Below are 25219 nucleotides of genomic sequence, written 5' to 3'. Positions count from 1 at the left end.
GAGCCCAAGTAAGCCAGTTCCCATGTCGTGCCAGAGGGATTAACTTGCTGCCCCACTTCTGAGCCCAGCAGAGCAGACTGCACTCTTGCAGCACACACTTAGACTGCAATTGCCCCCTGAGCGTGCTTTGATTCACATCAAAAAGCGATCGTGGAGCACGAGTCGAATTCCTTTCAAAGGAACTACACCAAAAGACACCCTCCAGGAGCATCCCCAGTGCACTGCTGCTGCTGGCAGCATTTGATCCGTGGGGCCTGAATCCTAGAGCTTGTTTTAAGTACAGGCTCTGAACTGCTTCTGCACTGGTGCTAGGTCTTCAGTCCTGTCTGGTTTCCTCTACCAATCCATTCCTTTTGCTTCTCACTATGTCACAGGCAGATGTCACTTTAGCTTCTGCATAGCCAGTAACAAACTTTCCTACAGGTTTTCTATCTCGCGTACAATTTCTTTGTTCGAGTTACAACTGCAAAAACAGAGGCTCAGGGAATCACCTTTATTGGCAAAGTCTTGAGAAGTGCCATCCACAATATTTAGTAGAGGTATCCCATTCACTACCACCTTAGGTGAGGGGGAAAGAAAAATAGTGTTGCTTTTTTGATGGGAGCTTTGTCATAAGTATTGCAAAAGTACTACAGTTTGTTCAGGCTTACGTCTGCACTGAGAGGAAGATTAATGAGAATCTTAGGGGTGCTCTTCAGAGGCTTAATTAATAGATTCAGACCTCGTGACAAATGAATCTTTAGCATAAGGGATGAGGATAAACTCATGGAACAAATCAAGGAATAAAGGATGTTTAAAGTAAAGAGGGGATAATCATCTACCTGAAGAGATCCTGAAACCAGCTTACTATTGTATGGACTCAGTAATGTTTACAGACCCACCTTTAAGCTGTTTTATTTGGTCTTGCTAATTTTATTTAGGTTCCTAGTTCATATTTAACTTGCTGATGAGCTAATTTGTTGTTCTTTTCCCAATCAATTTTGCAGTCACCTGGACACCGCATTTATTTTCAAAAGCTGGCAGTAATGTTTGTTACATTTCATCTTTCATTTTCTTATTTGTCTATATTGATATTATTTTGGCATTTTCTTGACGTGTAACTTGCTTTTCTTTGATGTGCTCTGACATAATTTTGTGTTTTCCTGAAAGTATCAGGTGCTCCCCATGGATCCCAATTAATGTTGTTTTGAGGTTGAGTTTTTGACAAGACACAGCTGTTGTGACAATGCTGTCATCTTCAAGGGAAGGCGAATGAAGGTGGCTTTAGCTGAGCAAACATCTCCAGCTGCTGTAGTCACCACTTAAAAGGCAGTCTTTGCTCGACACATGCCACCAACATCAGCTATTTCTGTCCTATGATGAAGAAATGAGCATCAGTTTGTGGTTACTGATAGCAAAAATGAAGATTTTCAAGTAGGAGTGTTAAGTACCAAAGCTGTTTTTAAGTGGGTGATTGTCATACTTGAAGCCAAGCTGAAATCAGGTTGGTGTTACACACAGATGCTGTAATGTTCCCAGGCTTGCCTTGAAACCATTTTGCTACAGCCCAGCTATTGCTAGTCTAGAGTCTTAGCTCACACCAGAGCTCATCTAAGGCTGTTTTATAAATGTCTTCAGCTAGCTTTTGTGATGGCCTAGCTAGCAGAACGCTTAAATTCAGGCTCTGTTGGAAGCCCAGGAGCAGTCCTCGAGGAAGCTGATCAGACAATTCATGAGTTTAAAGGTAATCACTCTTAAATGCCTTTGTGGAGGGAAGCCTAAAATCACCTTGATAACTTCTATCATTTAGTATGAATGGAATCTCTCTTTAGCTATTAGTGATTTATATACATATAAAACCTCCCTTTAAATGTCATTTTTAAGGGCAAAGGACTCTATTTCATTCATAGTGACCCCCCAGGATCTCCCAACTCAACAAGTTACGGAGAATAATTTCTTCTTCACCAGAAATCTCTGGAAAAAATTTTGCTGCTTATACATGCCATGGTTATACAAGAGGTAATACTGTCCAGATGATGCCAGAAGTCCCTTCAGGCTCTAAGATCTATTAACCCACTGGATAATTTACAAATGGAACAATTTATGGAGTGAGAGTCTGTCTATTGTGCGTGAGAAATGAGAAGCTGAAGTCTGCATCATTCATTCTGATAGAGACCCTGTTTACACAGTGCGTGTGTGCTTGTTGCAAGGGAGCAAGAATAAATTAGTAAAGAGTGCTGATGTAATATTATTCAGGCTATCCAGAAGCAACGATCTTGTTTAAATTTCGTGTTGGTCTGTAACAAATGTGTTCCCCGACAAATGCAGCTATGTGGAATTTTCCAAAACACGAGGCAACGATAATGAAATAACATGGGTGGGCAGGGTGGGGACACTGACAAATGGAAGTAATTTTCAACAGTGGTAAAGGTTTAGGTAATTGCAGTAGCCTACAGCACTGCAGGCTGGATTCTTCAAAGCAAGCGGTTCTCATAGCTGCTTTCAAGGATCTGCTTACAGCAACAGACTTCAAAATTTGTAGAAAAGGAGGGTGAGAGACATTATGAATAAGTATGAGTTTATCCCATTTGTTTTAATGAAATCTGATAAGCCGGAGTGCCTGAATATTTACAGCTAAGCTACTGTCAGGGCCCTGAGGGCACTAATAGCCCTTAATGACCCTGTCTGTCCTCCCATGGGGCTCACCTCACCTACATAGGGCTCAGGGTCCCATTTCAGCCTCAGGCCCGTCAGACCCTGCCCCAGTGATGCTGCAGCAGTGCTGGGCTCCAGGTTCCCACAGCCCTGCCCTGCCTGGCCATGGGCCCCAAGGGCTGCTGTCCCAGTCTGTCCTCAGATTGTCCCCATCCCCAAAGCCCTGCCTCGCCATCCCAGGGCTGTGTCTGACCCTGGGTATCCCCACAGGGCCTGACCCTGACCTGTGGATTGATTTCCCAGCTCCACTTTGGACCTGCCCCATCACCACGAACTTGCCATCCCCGGGTCTGTCCTGCTGGCTTGCATGAGCAAGTGCCAAGATGAACAATTTCTACCATCACCGAACTAGATGATAAAAAGGAAAAATGATCCCAGTGATTTTATCTGCTCAGTCTTGTGTTACCTGAGAAATCAGCCCATTTCTCAAACTCTTTTTCCAGGTCTGCTCTGAACAGAGCTGTGTTGGGCAAAATTAGGCTTCCACAGTGAGCTGGGTGTGAGGCAGGTACCTTCAGAGAGGGCTTAGCCCAGTCTAAGATGTGAAGGTTTCTTTCCTTCTCCTGTAGGCTATAGGTTCTCATCCTCCTCTCTGAAGTGCCTACAGTTTGGTCTGGTGAATATGACTCCAGTATTAGTTTCCTGGTAGGTCTAGCAGTATTTTTCATTCCCAGTGCAAAAAAGACAGGGTTCTCCTGGAAAGAGTCCAGCGGAGGGCAACAAAGATGATACGGGGCCTGGAGCATCTTCCCTCTGAGGAAAGGCTGAGAGACCTGGGTCTGTTCAGCCTTGAGAAGAGAAGACTGAGAGGGGATCTTATCAATGTTCACAAATATCTTAAGTGTGGGAGACAGGGATTTGGCCAACCTCTTTTCAGTGGTTTGTGGGGACAGGACAAGGGGCAATGGCCACGAAATGGATCACAGGAAGTTTCGCACCAACATGAGAAAGAACTTCATGGTGAGGGTGACGGAGCACTGGGACAGGCTGCCCAGGGAGGTTGTGGAGTCTCCTTCTCTGGGGATATTCAAGGCCTGTCTGGACGCCTACCTGGGCAGCCTGCTCTAAGGAACCTGCTTTGGCAGGAGGGTTGGACCCGATGATCTTTCGAGGTCCCTTCCAACCCCGACAATTCTGGGATTCTGTGATTCTTTTTTGCTGTAGTTAGCAAATGCCTTTCTGGTGCTTTCTGCCTAGAGATCTGTTCATCTTCCTAAGCAATGGCTGTTTCTAAATTATGTCCAAATAACCAGCATTAAATCCTTCCCTAAACATAAGTTTTCATCGCAAAAAATGTCTGCAGTCACTACGGAGATACCTTTTGTTAGCCCAAGGAGGTGGAAGGATCTGGAAAAATGTGAAATAGGAGGGAACCTGAAAGCAGTCTCTTTGTTAGGTTTGTCTATGCTGTGAAACATGCTTGCTGCGTGAACCCAAAGTTATTATGCCAAATTTGGAAGTGATGTAGGTGTAAACCATGTGTTAATAAAAGAATGAGATTTGCAAGGATGAGGTTACAGAAAGGCAAGTATAAGAAGATGCCCGTACATCATCCTGCAGGAGTTTAGTTTGTTACTGCTGCTGACTGTTTGGTCTTCCTGCCACAGCCTTTCCCTTCTGCTCATCAGCAAGGCAATCACTAGTAATCATTTATGTGCAGTCTTAACTTACCTCTGAAATTGTCTCACCAGAATGCTGATCCAAACCCAATTCAGGTCAGTGGGAGTTTTGTCATTGACTTCTTGGAGGCTTGTTTCAGGCCTGGGTAGCTCCCTGCTGGTTTGCACCACAGGCTCATCGCAGTCCTGCCCTTGGAGCTGGTGCAATGCTCTACATGTAGGCCAGGACTATGCCTTCATTCCCACCCAGAGTCTTAGACGTAGGGAACTGTGGTGAGAAATGAGGTTCCATGAGGTGCTGCAATCCTTGCCTAGCTCTGGACAGCCCAGAAGCAGATGATCACCTCCTGATCTGAAGGATTCAGTTAAAAGAAAGAGAAGAAAGGGTTCTGGTGCAAGGGCAAGAACAGGCAAAACCTCTGTTGTTCAGTGGTGGAAAGTGATGAGAATGGGGATGAAGGAGAAGGAAAATGAGCAACATGAAAAAAAAATAATTTGATCCTTTCAAAACCACGTCACACCATAATTTTAATTACGGAGAGAAAACATTGGTGACACAAAGTCTTTAATTCTTGTATCTCTCCTTGCTTTCTTGCTGCAGCTCTTGGACTGTCACTGTATCTTCATTTCGGTAGACAAGTAGCTTTAGGTGACACCTGAAACGTTGTGGGAAGTGGTTGACTGTGGGACTAGCCAAATGCTGAAGGCTCTCCGTTGTTGTGAATGCCAAAGCACAGCTCAGTTCTCTCTCTACAGGGGCCCATATTGCACTCTGGGGAGCTTTCTCTTTTTTCTCTAGTGAAATGAGTATCTTCCACTTTGACTTCCTTGGGTTGTGCTCAAAAGATTTTGGCATCATCCACACTGAAACTGGAAGGTAGAGAGTTTCTGCCTAGCGTTCAGCCTAGAAATAAAAACACGTGGGGATGTCTGACATAAAGATTCAAATGGCTTTCATTTGCTAATGTGTTCACCTAGTGGCTATGATGCTAAGCATCTTCCACCCCTTCTCTGAGGCTACTGTAAATTAAATGGTGCGTCCCTGATTTTGCTGTCAGATATCGCTACCCCTAGCTCTTGGAGGCTGGTGGGTTTCAGGTGGCTTCAGAAGTCTGCCAGTGCTGGGTCTGTCTGGTCACTGGAGCAGCGAGCAGGTCTAAATGCCTGTCTTGCAACTGAATGTGAATCAGTAATCCTTGCCATGTCATGGCCAAAGCTCAATGTCCAGGTGGAGACCTGTGAAAAATGGTGTCCCTCAGGGATCTGTATTGGGATTAGTATTATTTAACGTCTTTGGTGGCATGGACAGTGGATCCATGCACCCTCAGCAAGTTTGCCGATGACACCAAGCTGTGCAGTGTGGTCTACGCTGGAGGGAAGAGATGCCATCCAGAGGGACCTTTGGTAGCTCAGGAGGTGGGCCCATGCAGACAACATGTGGTTCAGCAAGACCCTGTGCAAGGTCCTGCACCTGGGACACGAGTACAGGCTGGGTCATGAGTGGATGGAGGGCAGCCCTGTGGAGAAGGACTTGGGGGTACTGGTGGATGAAAAACTGCAAATGAGCCGGCGATGTGCACGTGTAGCCCAGAAAGCCACCCATATCCTGGGCTGCTTCAAAAGCAGCATGGCCAGTGGGGTGAGGGAAGTGACTCTCCACCTCTGCTCTGTTCTTGTGACATCCCACCCGGAGCCCTGCGTTCAGCTCTAGGGACCCCAGCACAAGAAGGACATGGACCTGTTAGAATGAGTCCAGAGGAGGGCCACAACGATGATCAGAGGGCTGGAGCACCTCTCCTATGGAGACAGGCTGAGGGAGTTGGGGTTGTTCAGCCTAGAGGAGAGAAGGCTCCCGGGAGACCTCATTGTGGCCTTCTAGTACTTAAAGGAGGCCTGCAGAAAAGCTGGGGAGGCACTCTTTATCAGGAAATATAGTGATAGGACACAGGGTAACAGCTTTAAACTAAAAAAGGGTAGATTTAGGTTTCATATGAGGAAAAAATTCTTGACTGTGAGGGTGGTGAGGCCCTGGCCCAGGCTGCCCAGAGAAGCTGTGGATGCCCCATCCCTGGAGGTGTTCAAGGCCAGGCTGGATGGGGCTTTGGGCAACCTGGTCTGGTGGGAGGTGTCCCTGCCCATGGCAGGGGGTTGGAACCAGGTGGGCTTTAAGGTCCCTTCCAACCCAACACAAACCATTCTGTTGCTCTATGAGTCTGTGAGGCCTTATACAACCTTTGGGAGGTTGGGAGAGGGGTGGAAGGTAACCTCATGGAGCCCAGATGAAGCAAATGAAACTAAGGATCAGGTAAGCTGAAGTGCTTGGCATAACCATGGTACTGATAAAGGTGGCTCCACACTGGTTGGGCTGTTCCCCTGGCGTATGATTTCAGTTGCCACTTACACAATGTCTTTGCAGTGATGTTAGCGTTTCTTTGCCTGTAACAGGGGACAATGATATACATTATTAAAGATACAAAGCATTGAAATTGCTCTTGATGTCTTCATTAAGAACAGGCAGTTCTGAAAAGCCACCCACCTCTGAAATGACAGCTGAGTGAGGAAAGGTGATTGACACAAGAGCTGGAAGATCCACGTGTGCTGCTGTCACTAGCAGGTACCAGGAGAGACAGGGAGGGGATTTTATGCTCTGGGGACTGTTTGTGTTTCCCTCTATGTGACAGTCCTGTGGGAGGTGGCCTTGCCTTACACAGGTTCATAAAGCATTTGTGTGGTGTTTTTTTTTTGGTACTGTGATTCTTATACTGGGAAGGTAATTATCCTCTGTCCCAGAGAAAGCTATTGAGGACATACCTGCCACGAGAACAAGCTATCACTACAGGTTCCCTGTTGTCCCTGTGGGCTGGTGCCAGCATAATAACAAAGCTGTGTGTTTAAATTATACAGAGGCAGTTAATGAGTTTTCACCTTGTCAGGAGAGCAGCCCAAGGTTAAAGAATGATGTGTCCCAGAAACCTGAGTGACAAAAGCTGAGTTTTGAAAATATGCAACCTTCTGGGTGAGCCAGTATTTCAAAACAAAACTGTTATAGGGTTTCCCTTTTTATGGAAGCAAAGTGCAGAATTACAAAAGGCAAGAGAGGGACACTCCGATTTTGAGTGCAGTGTGGCAGCTAGACAATATTTAACATGTTATTATGTTATCAGCAGAAGTGTTTAATGAGATTTGGTAGATGTTCCCAAGGCTGTATTATCATGTTTATATTATCAGACAGGAGGTGTATGAAACGATGTGATTTATTTGGTTGGGAAGCCAGGGCAAAGGGGTATTTCAGTATTCCAAGCTATATATCATCAAGCAAATCTGGTTCCATTTTTTTTTTTTTTGCTGAGATCATAAATATTGCAAACGAAGGGACTGAAGCAGATGCAGTTTCTTTAGATTTTGGGAGGCATTTCTATTATGTGCCACTTGTCATTTTGATTGCGAGGGTAGCCCTGCACATTATGAAGAATGTGTGTTTAAATAGGTTAGTAGCCAGTTAATTGGTAGAGACCAAAAAGAATCATATTGACTCAAAAAATGAGGTGGAGGGAGAGGAAGATTTGTAAATATTTGGGAGAAAACACTTTCAGCTCTGACTATAAGGGGGTCACATCCTCAGAGCTGTGCTGCCCACATCACCCGTCCTTTGTGCACCTGGATCTGAAGCTCTGTCCTCATCTCATAGGACAGACCGGGACCCAAAATCAATGTCCCCACCTCCCTCACTGGTACCCCCTGTCTCCACAACCCCAACTGATTTTGACTCATTTTCTGTGTCACCAAAGTGTGGAGCCTGTGGTGGGCAGTGGTCTGGGAGCATTTGCCTCATGCTAACACAAACTGCTGCTGTTTGATAATTGGCACTCGTTGCCTGTGTGAAATGTTTTATTCTCATCCCATTCACACTCCTGATTACTTTATTTCCATACATATTACACCGTGGTCCATTTTGGTTTTGGTACACACATATTTAAGGCCAGACTCTCCAGCAGGCATCTCTGGATTGCTCATTGAAAGCAAGACATAAGTAGAATATAAGATGTACTCTTCCAGCAGTTTTCCTAGAAACACCTTAAATTGTCTTGAATTTGTTTAAATCTAGAAGCTTTTTATAACGAATCATCATCAGATTAAAGCATGTCTCATGAGAGTCTTCAAGGTTCTGTTCAAGACTCAGTACTACTCAATATTTTTAGTACTCAGCTGGAAGCCAGGATAAAACTTGCAGCTCCCACAAAGGCTGTAGAAAACCCCACAGAGATAAGGAAGCAGACCTATGGTGCCGTCTGGATTGCTGGATGAGGTGGGCTTGCTGCACAAAATGTATTTAAGTGCAATCAAATGGATGCTATACATCAGGAAAACAGTGCTGCTGTTAAAAGTTTAGGAATCACAGTGAGAATATGAAATCCTAGTTTCATGTTACAGCTAAAATGGCCATGAGATGTACAAACAGAAGACTGCTGAGTCAAAAGGGAATTGAACACCGTATTTAGCACCCAGTTTATGTATTCATGTTTTTTGAAAGAAAAACAAACAAACAAACAAACAATAACAGTCTCAGGGGTTGCAAAAAAAGAGTCACATAATTTCCTGAAGAAAATGCTTTGCAGTGAGAGGAACCATGAAAAAATCTGAGCTTGTGACAAATGACGGAATGCATACTGGAGCATCTAGTGGTTCCCTGAGCCCTAAACTCTTTATCTGCTTGCAGTGATAAAATCTTGAGGTGCATTAAATAAAAGCTAATTTCAACTACGTGTATAAATGCCTGACTTTAGCTGTATGGTCAAGGGACAGCTTCCTTTAACCTTTTAAAGGACTTTTCACCTCCTAAGTTATGAAGTGACAATACCACTGAGCAAATGACACAGAAGATGACATGGCTACACCACCTCCTGCTATGCAACCAGGTCAGTGGACCTGGCATCTCTCTGAAGGACAGATCATCTACCCAGCTTGTGACTACTGAGATCTCTTGGTATATCTCTTCAGTGCGTACTCCTTCTTGCCTTGAGAGAAGCCCAGAGATGCCTCTCTGCTGCTGTAGAAGCAGAGCAGGGTTTGAAACAGGCTGCTATTCACTGCCTCTCTGCAGCTTGCTGCTGCCTGCTGTGCATCCTGGTATGAAGTGACCAAGCAACCAGAGCTACTGAGCTCCAGGGTGGTAAAAGTCAGGTAATTTATTGTTCGTGTCCTGTTTCCAAGATGTGGCGTTAGCCTCGTGGTGCTGTAATTCCTCCTCTGTCTAGTGCTGTAAGATAATGGGGGTAGCACGAGCTTAAATATGTTACAGCCTTTACAACAGGTTAATTTGTGAATTTGTGGGTAACCCAATTTGGTGATGGGGACCTTGCAGTGCCTTGGGCTAACAGCTCCCCAGATCAGCTGCCATCTCCAGCTGTGACACAGCCTGGAGAGAAGAGTCAAGCAAAGAAGCACAGCCAGTTTACCAAATGGAGATGGGAAAAAAGCCTCCCATGCCCACGCTGGCAGCTTTGTTTTTTCCATTTGGAAAATCTTCTTATAAATTTAATGAGTCCTGTAGAGTCACAAAGACAGAAAGGTTCATGGAAGAGCTTGATGGTGATAAAATCTAGATGTAACGCTTCTAATGGAAGGGTGGATATTCTTGGTGTCTCCTCTCATTTCTTTCCCTGCAATCATAATTAGCGTACCTTAGTCAGTGTCACCAAAGATTCATGGCCAGACACACTGGGGAAATTGTGCGTGTCACTACTACTTCCTTTAATTGTATCAGATGCACATTAACTGCCACTGTCTAGACACTTGTGTCCTACAAGGCAGCGTTTAAATCAGAATCAGAGAGAAAAAGCACAGCTGTTAAAACACAGCCCTTTCTCTCTTGATTCATCTTTGCATTCAGTCTCTGCATTTTAGAGTACGTTGAGTTTTCTAACTGTTGTGATTTTACAACGTCTTCTTTAGTGCATAGTGTTTTATGGTGGTGCCTTATGAATTAGTTATCAGTGACTGCAGAGCTGTTGCACCCTTTAGTTTTGACAGTACTATAACCATATAATAAATGCAATCAGCTATTGCTTTTATAATCAATTTTTACTGTTCAGGTCACATTTTCACTAGTTTATTTTATTGCTGTGTACCTTTTCCAGCTGGGTTTATGAAATTTTCCAACCATTATCTTCATAGATATGATACAGAATATTTACCTTTAATGTCTGAAAGGCATTTTTCTAATGGGGAAGCTCAGAAGGCTGTTCCTATGTCTTCAGAGAATAAATTGGAGAAAAACATGACAGAACTGGATGATTTGATGAGTGTCTATAGGTGGAGAATCTCAACAGAAACATCAGAGACATTTCTGGAGTCCATTAGCACCTCGCTACAATTTTGGCTGCAGGCATGAGAGATGGTTGGACTGCCACACATCAGAAAGCTTCTGGCTCTTGAAAGTTAACTCTGCAATCAGAAATACATTTTTGTAAAATATCCCATTGAAATGCAGAAAATACTAGGAAATCTCTTTGAATATTTTGTGAACCTATGTCTTGTTTGTTCTGTCTTGGAGATTTCAGGATGTAATTGCCACAAAGAAAACATGGTCCTGTGTTGTCTATTTAGGCAATGAGAAGCAGTCAAAGGTGCACTAAACCTCTAAACACCACAAGGCTAAGTACGAGACATAAATATTCAGAGCTAAACATTATTATTTGACCCTTGTCTTGTATGTACATTAGCAGGAGTGAAACTTGGGGAAGTGTTCATATTTTGCTGTATTTCACACTGGATTGGAATAATAATGTTAGAGTTTTATGTTTGACTTGAGGACAGCTCCCCAGCAAAAGGCTTACGTGCCTGGACAGCAGTTCAGTTTCCATATCCCTGGCATCAACAACAATTTGGGATTTATTTCAAAAGAAATAATATATAAAAAAAAAAGCTGAAGTCTCTCTGGTAAACAGTCACAGAATGGAGCTTGACTAATAGGTTCAAATCGAATAACATATCTAACACACCAAATTCAATGCTTATTTACAGGTGAAACAGGCTGTTTAATAATCTGTTATTTCTAAAGAGTATGTTTTCTATGGCATTCAGAGTAATTCAGAATAATTTAAATGGGTGAGGGGAAACTTGGAACCAGTTTGCTTTCAAGCTTGTGGGAAGATTTGTACTTTAATTTCTACGAAGTTCATATGCATGAGAAAGGAGTGAGTTAAAAATATGTTTTATGCTTATTGGTTTACAATATTTACACTTAAAATGTGTCCTGGTCTTTTGGTGCTCCTATTCCAAATTATTTGCATGAAACACTGCAAACCATGGCTTAAGGCTCAGCTGGGCTGGAAAACAAGAACTCCATCTCATGAAAAAAAAATTGCAGTTCCAAAGTCTGCTTTCACTTTTGTGTCGAAATGAAACTGTGAATTTTCAAAATACATTCACTAAGATTGATGAGATGCATAGTGACAAGAGGGCTCTCTTGGGATTCAAGACACGTAGATGTCATTGCTTCATGATTTAGGCACAAGCAGGGCTGGAACCCAGGCTTCATATCAGCCAGGTCAATTGCTGGTTATTCTGGGCTGTGGTCCTGAGTCCTCTTGGATGTGGCATCATCCAATGCATTTCAGCCTTACCACTCACAATGGACAAGCAGCATTCAGATTTTGCAGGTCAAATGAGGACTTTACCTCTCTCTGGCTTTTATTAAAACATCCACCCTCGCTTGGACTTCTTGTAGGTTCCTTGAAATAAACACATTGCTGTAAAACCCCTTGGTCTTGCCAGACTGGAGTTTTCTCCATCAGCTCTTGATTCTGTTCCACGAATATCTGACGGCTTGGATAAGCCACTTGTAAAATCTTCCAGCAAGTAACTTCTCATACTCTCCCCTGGCTTAAGAGAGGGTGTATGAGAAGTTGTGAAGTTACCTATGGAAGATTACTTGCTGGATGCCGTCCATGTGTGAAGGAGCTCCAGATGAATAACAGCAAAGTCACCTCACTGTTAGCACTCAGATTCCCCTCTGAAACCATTCTTGCTGCAACATTTTCAAAAATGCTGTTGCTGGTTATCCAGAGGGTGTGCTGTGGCTGCTCCTAGCACTGGTTTGTTTCTCCCCGCTGTCTCCTCTACTCCTCTGCCAGCTAAACCTGCTTCCCGTGCCTCATCTGTGCATCACGGGGCCGGGGCTGTCTTTTTGTTGTGGAGCTGTACCATTTCTAACAGACTAGCCCTAGGACTTCTGCGTGCTAATAATGACTTTCCTGCTAAAGCGAAATGAAGTCAGGAATCTCAGCTTAGTCACACTGCCAAGGTTGCCTAGTTTAAGCAAGTACAGAAAAGCTTTCCTAGGGTAAGATAGAACCACGTGCCTGATTTACATTGCAAACAAAATCCTTGTCCCAAAATATCCTCTCGTGTGCCAGAACTGAAATCTAAGTAGACGCAGCCTCAAATACTTCACACAATCCCAGTCTTTACAAGTGGCTATTCTACAACAGATTCTTCCTGCAGAAAGCTGAGAAAAATATATATTCATTGCTTCTTTCTTCTTTTGTGTGTGTGTGTGTGTGTACATGCACAATGTCATTTTTGAGGCTTTTAGCCTTTTATATGAAAGATCTGAAGCTTGTTGGAGCATGTTATATTTTTTGTTTGTTTGTTTGTTTTTATGGCTTGCATTTGTCAGGTACACCGGAATGGATGTTACTTATACCTAGTTGTTATGCTCCCGGGACTCCTCTTCCCAGATTCAAGCAAAAACATAAATCATTTCATCTGGTCCTTGGCGTCTTGCAACGGCAACAGGCAAATTGTATTTTAGTACACTGGGAAGTGATATTACAACAGCTCCAGGTGTCTTGGGACTGCAGCAAGGACAAGTGGTGGAGTCTAAGAAGAAATAAATAAGCCGCCCCATCATTCTGGATAGGGCTTGGTGTGATTCATCTAATACCCTGAAAAAAAGAAATCATAAAGATATCATTATCTCCCTATGTATTTCAAATGAATCCAGTGAAAACATTGCCAAAACACGTAGATTTGAAACCTGACTGGATGCGTTACCTCACTGGATACATTGCTGAAAATCTGGGGAAAAAACACGACAGACTTTGTGGGATCTCCTCCCTCCCACTCTGCACAGGAGCTGTGGGAAAACAGGAGCAAAGTCAGCCAGTTACAAAAAAAGAAAACCCAAAATACCGAATTTCCTGTGGTTATATTCATAACCAGCTATGTCTAAATGCAATAGAGAGGCAGAAGAACTGGAGGCATGCGAGTAAGATGGGCAAGACAGGGAAAACACAAGTGCAGAGCTCTTGTTGCTTCTGTCCATGTTGCACCAAAATGCTTCAACAGCCCGGGGAAGGAGAACAGGGGTTCTGAATCCTTCCTGTCTGTGTGCCTGGGCTCCTGAGCACAGACTCATGTTCAGCCTTGATTATCATCTGCTCTCCTTTCATGCAGCACTGAATGTTTCCCTGCACTGCGGAGCAGAAAACATGATGGGAGCAGCAATAGGAGCAGCCCTTTATGGAGGGGAGGAGAAAATCAGGAGGTCAGGAATCAGGAAAGAAGACGTCTGGGGAGCCCCATGGGCAGCAGGAGCTCGTAGTGGTGCTTAGCAAGTCCCTGATCCTCCAGTGACATGGTGACACGTCGACAGCAATGCCCGAAGGAGAGAGGAGCGTCAGTGGGGCGAGGTGTGAGGAGCTGGTGGTGGGGCAGTGCCCCAGCGGTGGTTCTGGGGGCTGATCCCAAACTGGTTTGCTGCAGCTAGCACGGTGCCAGGGACAGAAATGCTGCTGCCTGTAGCTTGTAAATAAGAATTCACACATAGCGCTGAGCCAATTTGTTGCTGTTATTTCCTAGTTCCTGTTGTTGAAAGCTAAAGGGATTGAAAGGGACAGAAGTGTAAGGAAGAACTGCGGGTGCTAAAGTAAGCATTTGAAGGGCTTTCTTCTTCTGCATTGACTATAAAACAGCTTTCATTTCTTTACAAGCATTGATGGACTCTGGATTTATTTTGTGGATGAAGAGATGAATTGGAATTTACCTGCTCGGTGGCTGGTTCTGCATCCCACATGGGCAGAGAAGTCCTGTTGCCTCTGACAAGGATATTACCTAAGGAAGGTGATGGTCACAGACATGATATCTCGCTGGCTGCCCAGCTACTTGCAGAGTCTTTTTCTTAACAGATTCTTTTATGCTTGAGGTGCAGCCTTTTTGGGTAAATTCATCATGTCAGGAAACTAAACATTCAAACTTTGCAAAGGCATTTTCATGCTCTTATTTTGTTTGTTTGTTTGTTTCTCCTTAAAAGAACCAGCTGGGATTGGAAGTAGACCTTTCAAGATTTGACAAGACAACATTTGCTCTCCCAGTCATCTGCTGATTTCGCTGAGTGCCCAGTTATGGGACAGGCAAGGGGAAAGCAGCAGTAACTGTGGTGAGCAGACAGGGCGATGCAAGGAAAGCACTAGGGGATGCACTGGGCAGCAAAGCTGCATGTGAAACATTACCACGGGGTGATGTGCAAGGCAGGGTTCTGTGCTGGAGCGATGGCTTGTGCACATCAGAGAGGAACGCCAGGAGAGCAGAGAAGGGGTGATGGACTGGACATGCTGGGTGCTGTCACCACAGGTCTGCTCAGGGCCAGGGAGAGCATCAGCAGTGCATCCTTTACAGCCCATTCATCTTTGTTTCCCAATCCAAAGCTGGTGAGGAAAGGCACCAGAGGGGGCCATGCACCGCTGGGCATGGACACCCATGCTGTAGGCTAGCATGGCCCAGAGAAGCATGGATCCATCCCTCTTCCTTTTTTAATTCAGCAGCAACTTCCTGAGACTTGTGACATCTAAAGTCACATTGATGCTGCGGTAATTGGTGAAATGAAATAATTTGCAAACTGACAGCAGCACCTTAACCTTCTTAAAATACTCATGCACTTTCAAAGTACACAAGGTTAGCGTGCCACAGAAAGCATGCTCGGTGCTAGTTTTGGATATATAGCCAGGCTATTTCTCTGCCAAGATTTGTGCTCTGAAATGCTGCCAGTATTGAGTTATTCAGGTGGATAGAAGACACTCTAATGAGACAACAGTTTATTCACACACTTATCCTTGTAAAGTGGCTGGAAGTTATCTCCATAAAACTTTTAAAACCAGAAATAATTTTGGAATGTCATGTTTAAGTGAAGGTTAGATGGTAAAACAGAAAATACTTCAAAATCCATACAGGAATAGATTTTATATAGTAGTAGAATTGATCAAACAATATGTCCCGTTTTCTTTCAAAATTATCCACAAAACTTAGTTACTTTGATTTCATACAACGTAACCTGAAAAGTGATACAAGGGTTGCGGCTGCAAACCTTTCTGTTTCTGTATGGCTATTTGCATGGGCAGGCATAGCACAACTAGTGCTAGGAGATGGATTCGATGATTAAAACCTGTAGAATGTAGATTTTACAACTGAGCTGCTCCTCTGGGCTCCATTTACAGACCAAGGAAAGCAGCAGCACTTCCAGGGTGTAGTCCACCCCATCTATAAGGAGATGAAAGCCATTAGATAAACCATTCTCTGTAAATGATGTTGCTGCTCTTGTTTTTTGAGGTCCCAAAAGAGCATCTCATTGCTTGGGCTGGCTCCACTGAGTGGAGGAGCTGCTCCCCCCGCACAGCTTCACCCTTGGGGGGTCTAAGCCACCATTCAGGCCTTCATCCCTGAACTTCAGGTGATTTCAGATATCCTTGGAGAAGGTCACAAAGTGCTTTGATGATAAAACCTGCTTCGTAAGCCACTATAGAAAGTAAAGTGTGGCGTGGAAGCTCCTATTTTAGCCCAGTGGTAGTACAAGACGCTGTCATGTTCTCCATGAAGCCAAGCTTCCCCAGACAGCGAGGCCAGGCATAGAGCAATGCTATGCCCCAAGCAGGAGGTGATGCAGTTGCTTATAACTCAGGCCATACTGCAGGCTGCTGGAGTGGGACACAGCCTGTTAACAGACCAGCCATTGACGTATTGCAACCTGGCCAAACTTTGCTAAGCCCTGAAATAGCTGTTCTGGAAATCAATGCTATTCACACTCTCCCCTGTCCTCTGAATGGTATCATTTACCCAGAATATAGCATTGCACCTAGTGCTGCATCTTGCTGTCATTGAAGAATTCCTCATTGTATTTCTCAGTGCAAAGCTTTTATAGAAGAGGAACCTGAGACTTAAAGAAGAAGAAAAAGAAGACGACGACTGTCTTAGAAAACCTGCCTGTTCAAAGGTATATTTAGAATATATGGTAACAAAAGATCTGCCAAACCGAAAGCTTTGCTTCTCGAGATTTAAGATGCCCATGGTTCATGGGAGTGAGAATAGATCAGGACATTTTGGCTTCACTTACACTCGTAAATTAAACAGGTTGAAGAATGTCCTCTGGAGCTTAGGTCAGCTTGGAAATCATCCTGATAAATTCCTTCTGTCTCAAAAACAGGACGGCTGCATGAAAACTGCCTACATGCGATTGTTCCTGGCAGAAAGGGTCAGTCCTGTAAAGTCTGCCCTTTACCTACCTCTCCAGGTCAAGTCCCCAAGTTTACCATTGAGCAACAGTGAGCTCAAAACCCTTCTGTGTAACTCCAGTGACAGGCCAGTCATCAAGAGGTGTGTGTCCCGTGCACACATCCCAGTGCTGATGCACCTCAGTGTGCCTCTCGGGGATGTGTAGGTCCAGCAAGGCTGAGCTGAAACTGTGGAGTGGGGTGGAGTAGGTATTGCCCAGTCTAGGCTATACCACATCTTTCCTATCTGCTCTAGAGTAAGTTAAACAGGTGGCTAGCAAGCCCTGTTTATCAAGTATGGATACGATTTGTGCCCTTGGCAACTGCCACACTCCAAGAGAAATTTATGAAAATTTGGAAGAAAACTGGTCTTGTGAAGAGCAAACACAAAGAAGAGAGAATGTTTAAAAACTGACAAGCAAATCTGTTCTGTAGGTACCATAGCCAGTGAGAAAACCTTGGGCATCACAGAAGAGGCTTATGGTTTGTGTTAGCCAGAAGTGCTGCTGTTTTGCTTATGGGCTTTTAGATACTTGATCGATTAGGTGGTGTGCTGTGTATAGAAGAGGCACTGGAATAAGCCGCGATTTTAGCCACGTCTTTTGTGCTTTGAGATAGCAGGTACTGCTGGATCAGACACAGGGAGCGGCAAAGAGAGTGTAAGGTCTGAGATCTGCTGTGACAGCTTCGGAGTACCTCAGTTCTTCTCCAGACCTCCAGTAAGTCCTGCTGCCACTCCTGTGAGACAGGAAGGATGTCCTGTCATGACAGCCACACATCACAGCTCCTTGGGGAACAACGACAGATTAGGCCAGAAGATTGAAAGCACCGTCACTCATATGTGTGAAGGCACGTCTCTCCCACCCCAAATCTGTTCAGATGAAAACCCAGGAGGTCTGTGCAGGACAAGCAATCAAGTTGCCCCTATAGTAGTGCAGATAGTGCCATATAAATTGATTGACTTATGCCCACTTCTTCTGAAGGGATGATGAAACAATTTTCTGGGGACAATTGTGTTTCTGTCTGTATATTGTGGCAGGTGAATGGGTTTTTGTTACACTGTTTTTCATGCTTTCAGTGCCATCCCTTACTGCCAATAATAACTATTATTTCTATTGGCATAACCTTTCCACTTCAAAATTCTATAAATACAGCTAGGTTCCTGTGATAGATACTGTGCAATACAGAACCTAAGTGAAAACTCATGATATGAAAAAAACATTCCTGAGATTAAGAATCATCAATTTACAGCCATATTCAAATACGTGAATATAAAAACAGGTATTTCAGTTGATGGGAAAGATTTATCTGTGTTGCACACCTGTTTTTCTTTGCAGTGTTCCCGACTGCTAAAACATAACTGTACAACGCACCTCTCCTCATCTATTTTTCAGGTCCTTCTCTGTCTAACAAGCCTTAAGAACAGAGTAATTTCTTTTTACAGTAAGCACCAGGTCGCCAAAAATAGATTAATTACCAAATGATAAAATTAGAAATATTGAAATGGACTAGCTTGATGGATTCTAATTAATTATGGACACCAGTGCTATAATCAGGGATTGTTCCTTGGGTAATGGTGATATTTGATTTCAGCTGGATAGTCTTTCCCCTCCCGGTTTCACCCATGCAATTTCAAAAGGCTGAAGTGGAGAAACCTAATTCAGAATTAGGGACAGCTTCTTCCCTCCTATAATCATTAATGAACCTGTGTGAAAATTTTGAGAAGTGGTCATTTTGTGCAGGCAGCTTGCATGATGTTGGGCGTGTTTGTCTATATCCATGACTCAACTAGATATTATCTTGATCTTCAGGGGGCTTAATGCTTAGAGGATCTGCACCAGGCTGTGTACATGTCTCATCCCAGCAGTGAGAGAAGGTGGAACATCTGCAAGCATGTGACACGTCGTGCTGGATGGTATGCATTTACCCACATGGGCTGGTTAAAGAAACAAGGCTTATATTTTACAAGGAGGCACTAAAGCGGAGGGCAGGCAAAGTGATTCTCCAGGAATGGAAATCAGGGTTCAAGTCCCAGAATATCTCCTGGCCTTCAGCTGCTGTGTTTTGTGTGTGTTCACTTGAGGGCAGAGCATGATAAGTAGAGCCAAGAAGACTTTCACAGCTTGAGCATCCAGATGTCATACGGAAGCCAAGATCCACCAAAAGTACTGGGGCAGGCGCAGGTCACCTTCCCACTTGCTGCTGTATATTCCTGTCACAGAAGTTTTTATGATGAAGTCTTATACAGCCTAAGCATGCATAGCTTCCCAAATAGTACAGTTTTATTATAATACAACTACATTTTTTTTCTTCTCAAAAGTGACAAGTATCTGAATTAAAAACATTTTGAGCCAAATCAAAAGCCTCTGCTCTCTTAATTCTGTTCAGCCTCCCTCTGAATGTGCTGGCTTCAGCTGAGCCCACAAGCACAGGGATGTTGGAAGATCTCCTTTTCTAAGAATATTTTCATTTCAGCTAAAGCCAGTGGGTAGTAAAGTCTTGTCAGGAGCCAAAACTCATGAGATTTCCGAGCCAAGAAAGGTTTTGACAAGTTCAGCTCTTGAGCACTTGGCTGTTCTCCTGAAACCATCCAAAATCAGAGGTAACAGTTTTCTGTGACTGAAAGTGAAAGTGACAGCAGAGTCACTACCATGTCCCCCAAAATGTTTGTAAAGGTCTTAAATTTGGCCTCATCTCAAACTCAACTGAGAGTTGATTGTTTCATTCTTTTCCTAATCCTACAAAAACATCTCAGTGTCATGAGGAATGACAGAGAATTTAATACATAGTGTATATTTTTTCTGCACATATCTGGGTTATACATGTGATAATATTAATTATTACTTAATTAAGTTATATGTAACATGTGATGTTTATTTTCCTTAATATTGCCTTTTATTTTTTTAACCCAAGAAAGATGTTGACCCTTTGCTATGGGTTGTGATCTGTGTTTCTGTATTGATTCCAGTGAACAGCCTTCCTGGCCCTCCAGTAGGCATTTGTGGGTGACCTGATTTCCTAGCAGTGTGTTGTCCAGAAATTCCTAGAATACTGAATAAACTACTAAAACACAATTTTACTCCAAGATGCATAGAAGCACATTACATTTATATTGATTGGAGACCTGTGGCGGTCTTCCAAAGTACATATTTCTTTTTCATTTGGTACGGACAGGCAATTAACTTTACTTGCTTTAATATAAATTAGAGTTTAAAATAGCTGCTTAGGTTCCCTGCCCCAGAAGGTACAATTAATTACATCGTTGCAAAATACATTACATACCCAGAAATTTGAGATATATCAGATACAATTCTCATGGCGGACCATTACAAATGCAGCATATATAGCAAACTGAAACCTTTCAGAGAAGTCCCAAATGTGCAACGTTATGCCAGGAACCAGGTTCTTTGGGGGAAAAACACAGCCTTCCCAGATAAAGCATCATCTCAGCTCAGAAGAAGATTTCCACAGAGCTTGCTGGAGTGAGGCAAGGTGATCTGAAGATTTCCACAGAGCTTGCTGGAGTGAGGCAAGGTGATCTGTGCTCATCTGAGCAGGAACTAGCTCCTGCTGCTGCAGTGAGGAGGTTTTTCTCCCTCTTTCTCCTCTCTACCTCTGCCTACAGGTAGTGGTGTACCAGGTGTCTGACCTTAAATAAAGCAGGAGTGCAGCCAAGAGAGGACATAGCTGGTGAGAAAAGGGGTGGGTTTGCACAGGGTATTTGCCCACCAAGTAAAAGCTGACATTAGGTGGGTCCTTCCCAATTCCCAGCAGGGAAGCAGAGCATCTAAGGCGCAACTCGGCCCATCCCATGGCAGTGTCGGGTACTGAAATAAAATGGGTCGTCTGTCCTGCACTGAAAGGTTACTGAAGGGCAGCTCTGAGCAGCCCTTATTAGGCTGTAACCCACCCCTTCCCAACTTGCTGGATCCCCTGATGAGCTCCGATGGCCATTTGTGATTCTGCAGGGACAAACTGGCTGCTGATGTTTTGAATGCAATGTGGAAGCAGCTGGGGGAGGAGCTGAACCGCTCCCTGAGGTGCCATCAGCTCACACAGCCTGATATTTCCATCGTGGGAAGGTGATGAGTGGGTCTTGGCACTCCTAGCTGTCTGTCAGTGGCATAATAACAAGAAGGTAGAACTGTCTTCTTCTTTCGCTGCACAGCAGTGATGAAGCTGTAATTCAGGGCTGAGTGCCCAGGGATTAAAGATATTAAACCACAGCTTGTAGAGCCCTAGCTGGTGCTGTTCCAGTGACGCTCTCCAGCCTGTCCGCTGATATGCTGCCAAGAGGAGGTGTGCAGGGAAGGGAGCAGCCCCAAACCTCGCTGTCTATGCCCAGGTTTTTCTTCTGGTGGGCAGGAAATGAAGGAAAATTGTTTCTCATGATACCTCTGATATGCAGCCTGACCTAGAGATGTTCACAGCCATGGAGCTGCCAATATGAAGGGGCTGGAGCATCTCTGCTGTGAAGCTGGGAGAGCTGGGGCTGCTCAGCCTGGAGAAGAGGAGGCTCAGGGGGATCTCATCCATGTCCCTAAATCCCTGAAGAGGTGCAGAGAGGCCGGAGCCAGGCTCTGCTCAGCGGTGCCCAGTGCCAGGACAGGAGGCCATGGGCACAGCCGGGCACCCAGGAGGCTCCCTCTGAGCACCAGGCAGCACTTCTGTGCTGGGCGGGTGACGGAGCCCTGGCACAGGCTGCGCAGAGACTGTTTCAGGAGATATCCAACACTTACATAGTTTTAATGATATAGCAGCAATTTGCTTTATTATAGTAAGTAGATTTATATCATTAATTCATAATGATGACAAGAGTCACAGTGATTAGTCCATTGCTAAATCTCAACATAAATCAGGTACCTTTAAAAATTAAAGTTTCAGTCACCAATAAGCATAGTTAGTAAGGATCTGTTGACCTCCAGGAGTAACCTTCAGAGGTGTGTGTCCCTGCTCAGGGGGAGAACACTGCTGCGCAGCCCACTGCTTCAGCAAGGAGACTTCAAATTAGGCTTTCTCTAAAGACAAAGTTACTTAAAATAAATGAAAGACATTAAAAATAACTTAAAATAAAGATAAAATATCTTTCTTCATAACATAAAATGACTGGTTCATAGTCCAACTTATCACATTGCTCTCAACCTTTGGTGTAATGTGTTATTTCCCCATCAGGGGTTTTAAATGATCATCTTTTCTAGGGCTGTACCCCACATTGTTCATGGTCATGGCCATGAGCACCCACTTGGTGCTCTGTTTTTAATGAGCTGGCCCGTTCAAGGAACGGTCACATCGGGGCCTACCGTGGTTCATAGGCCTGAGCAAGACTTATGTCAAATGCGTGAGTTGCCTGTATCCATTACCCCGTGTCAGTTAAGACCCAGTTCCAACCTGCTCCAAAAGGGACCCACCTGTCCTTATCTCAGCCCTTGAGCCCTTCCCATCGTTTTTTCTCCCCCTTTTCTTTTGAGGAGAGGGTGTGAGAAAGTGGTTGTGGCAGAGTTCAGCCTGCGTAGCCGGGTAAAACCACCACAGATTTTCAGTCCCATATTCTCTTTCAGGTGTCAGAAATACACAGCTCCATGAGGAGAAATCACCGAGTTCCCCCATGAGTGATCTCTATTTGAAATGCGACCTTGCCCCCGCAGCCTGCTCTCAGCACTGGAGTGATGGACACGCTGCTCCTGCATCTCTGCCCCGAGCTGTGGGGCTGTCGCAAAGCTTTGCTTTGTATTCATGGTACCAGTGCTCTCAAGCCAACAAACTGCTTCATTAAAGAAGCAGAACCATAAAGTTGTAAATTAAAACTGTATCAGATGGAGTTTTTCTGCGGGGAGCCGGCAGTCAGGAGGAGTGTGCACCACACGCAGATGGGAAGGTGGAGCGCGCCAGGCTCTGGGCTTAGCACAAACCAGCCACACTCAAACACACTCAGTCTGTCACCAATAGCGCACATTTCATGGGTGAAAATTAGGCCAATAACTCATCTCGGGGTGTTATATTTCTCCATCAAAGCCATAGGAGGTGATTCAATAAAAGAGGTTTTTGCTTTTTCTATCACTTAGGCCTTGAGGCCTTGCAGGCTTTGAGTAACAAAACAGGCAGAGGTCTTCTTGGCATGGAGGGTCCTCTGAAAATCTATCAGTGCAGACCAAAAAAGAGGAAGGTGCTGTAACAGCAAGGGCTCTTCCCTGTCACAAATCCTTTGGCAGCAGGACAGTTAAAGAGGCTCCAGCACCTGGAGGAATTTCAGCCCTCCCCACAGGCTTGCTCCCTCCAGACTGGGCTGGTTTGCTTCTTCTGTGTCTCTGTGCCTTGCAAAATTGGCAAATCTTGCTCAAGTGCTCCAGCAATTCGAACAGGACAGACCTGCAATGACTTCTTGTGCCAGAGGTGGAGCCTCTTTATCTATCACCCCTTGGAGGAAATTCTCTTTGGATCTGTCCAGCCTTTCTGGGAGCTGTGCAAAATCTCACCACCTGCCATGTCCTGAGGCATTTTTTTCTTTCCATGTAGGGTTTGCGGGTGTAAGGACGAGAGAGCTCCCTCTCCTCATAGGATGAAAAGTCAGAAGACTGCTGAAGTGTTTGGTTCAACCAGATGACCACCACAAGTCCCACCCAACTCAAATTATTCTACTGTTTGTAGAAAAGTTCAGGCATGTTTTCAGAGAGGGTAAGGCTTTTTTATTTACGCATTAGCTATCAAGATTTATTGTATCACTTACTATGCTGTTGAACAACAGCCCTAGTAAAGCCTAGCGGGGTGAAAAAGAGCAGAATGAATCCACAGCACCTGTGGTTTTTAATGTTATTTGTTGCTTGGAGAAAATGTACTTTACTTGTTAGCGCCAAAAGGTATGTAAACAGATGATGCACGTAAAATTACTGTTAAATATGGGCTTTTGCATGAGTGTGGGTTCTAGCACCACCCTTTCATCAATACGTTTTCTTTTCCTGTTAGGAGACATGACCCTAGAAAGCCCTTTTTTCCATTACTTGTATCAGTCACTGGTGAAGCAGGTGGCTGTGCTCATTCAGTAGCTACCCTGCAATACTGGGGAGCAAGCCGAAGCACCAAACTGCCCATCAGTAACTAATATCGTCGAAGGTGGGGGTGGTGTTCACCAGCGCTATCCAAGAAGCACCTGGGATTCAGCTTCATGCCAAGGAGCCTGATTAAGGAATGTATGTGGGATTTCTTTGTAACAACAACTTGGTTTCCATTTGATGCCTTGCTGATTTCACATGTACTATGGATTTTACCTCCTGCACACACTGCAGAGGAGCTGGCTGAGCCTTTCAGCTTCTCATCCTAATATTGATCTAGCATCTGCTCTAATAACCAGCCCTTCAGGGGCTGCCCGGTCACTATTCACAGACTTCCATGTGCTAAATGGATGAGGATATCCCAGCGTGGCATGGGACCTCCCGTGCTGCAGACCCCGCTGCCATTTCCATCCCCTGCTCCCCGTCACCTCCATTCCAGACGGGGCCTCTCTGCAAAGGGCTCCTTGGCACATCCTCCTCGGTGCTGGGGCTCCTCCCTGTCCTCCCTGGCTCTTTCTGATGCATTCGCTCAGTGCAGATGAGTTTTTATCGCCAAGCTGGCTCTGCTGTAGGATCACATCTCCCAGCTCCCCAACAGGGATTTCCTTGGCTCCTGCCTGCCAATTCCTGTGCTGCTGCTTGTTTTCTCCACAGCCCTCGTGATTACTGATACTGCCTCCTGTTATTTTTTTCCTGGTGGAGGAGCCTTGAATAAGGCAAAATGAGATTATTTCTGCACCTCGGGGGCCGGCCATGCACTTAACAGACCTGAAGTGAATTTTCTGCATGTGATTTTCTGCGCAGCGGGCTGAGGTTGTGGGTGGAAACAACGGCTCTGAGTCCCCGGCTGGGAAACTTGCAGCTTGGGTTATGTGTGAGTGGCAGGTCTGAAGCAAAGGAGACCTGGCTTGCTCGGATCTTGCTCAGGAGGTGGGCCTGTACTCTCTTGTTTCCAGTTACTGAGAAAGAGAAGGAGAAAAAAACCTCTTTCCCCAGTGGAGGGTGTAGAATTTGAAAACGTTTTATTTTCTTTTCACAAAAATTACATATATGTGTGTGCACATACAGAATACCACAAATACATATACATTTAAATGAACCTTGGCTGGAGAGAGGTGTGGGTTGTTAAAGCGTGTGTTTTCCAAGATTGCCATTTTTTGTGTTAAGTCAGGCACATCCTTCCTTCAAGGGGAAGAAGGGAATGTTTATGCAGCAATTCCACATGACCCAAAGCCGAATTGCAGGAGGATTTTATTGACAAACTCAGTTTAAAAGAAAAAAGAAAAAAAAAAAAACCAGATTGCCATTATATGTA

At 44.5% G+C, this 25219-nt stretch overlaps 1 long non-coding RNA gene across 1 annotated transcript; it reads left to right on the top strand.

The window, feature by feature from the left end:
* The first annotated feature begins 332 nt into the window (after positions 1 to 332).
* Positions 333 to 20232, top strand: LOC308188568. Its single transcript, XR_013945595.1, has 5 exons — positions 333 to 1723; positions 6823 to 6927; positions 16494 to 16581; positions 17477 to 17707; positions 18670 to 20232. It is a non-coding gene; the product is annotated as an uncharacterized lncRNA (long non-coding RNA).
* The last annotated feature ends 4987 nt before the right edge of the window (positions 20233 to 25219 follow it).

This window comes from Anser brachyrhynchus (genome assembly GCF_964034855.1).
Source record: "Anser brachyrhynchus genome assembly, chromosome: 1".
Taxonomy (NCBI): domain Eukaryota; kingdom Metazoa; phylum Chordata; class Aves; order Anseriformes; family Anatidae; genus Anser; species Anser brachyrhynchus.
This window is presented reverse-complemented; position numbering and strand designations above follow the sequence as displayed.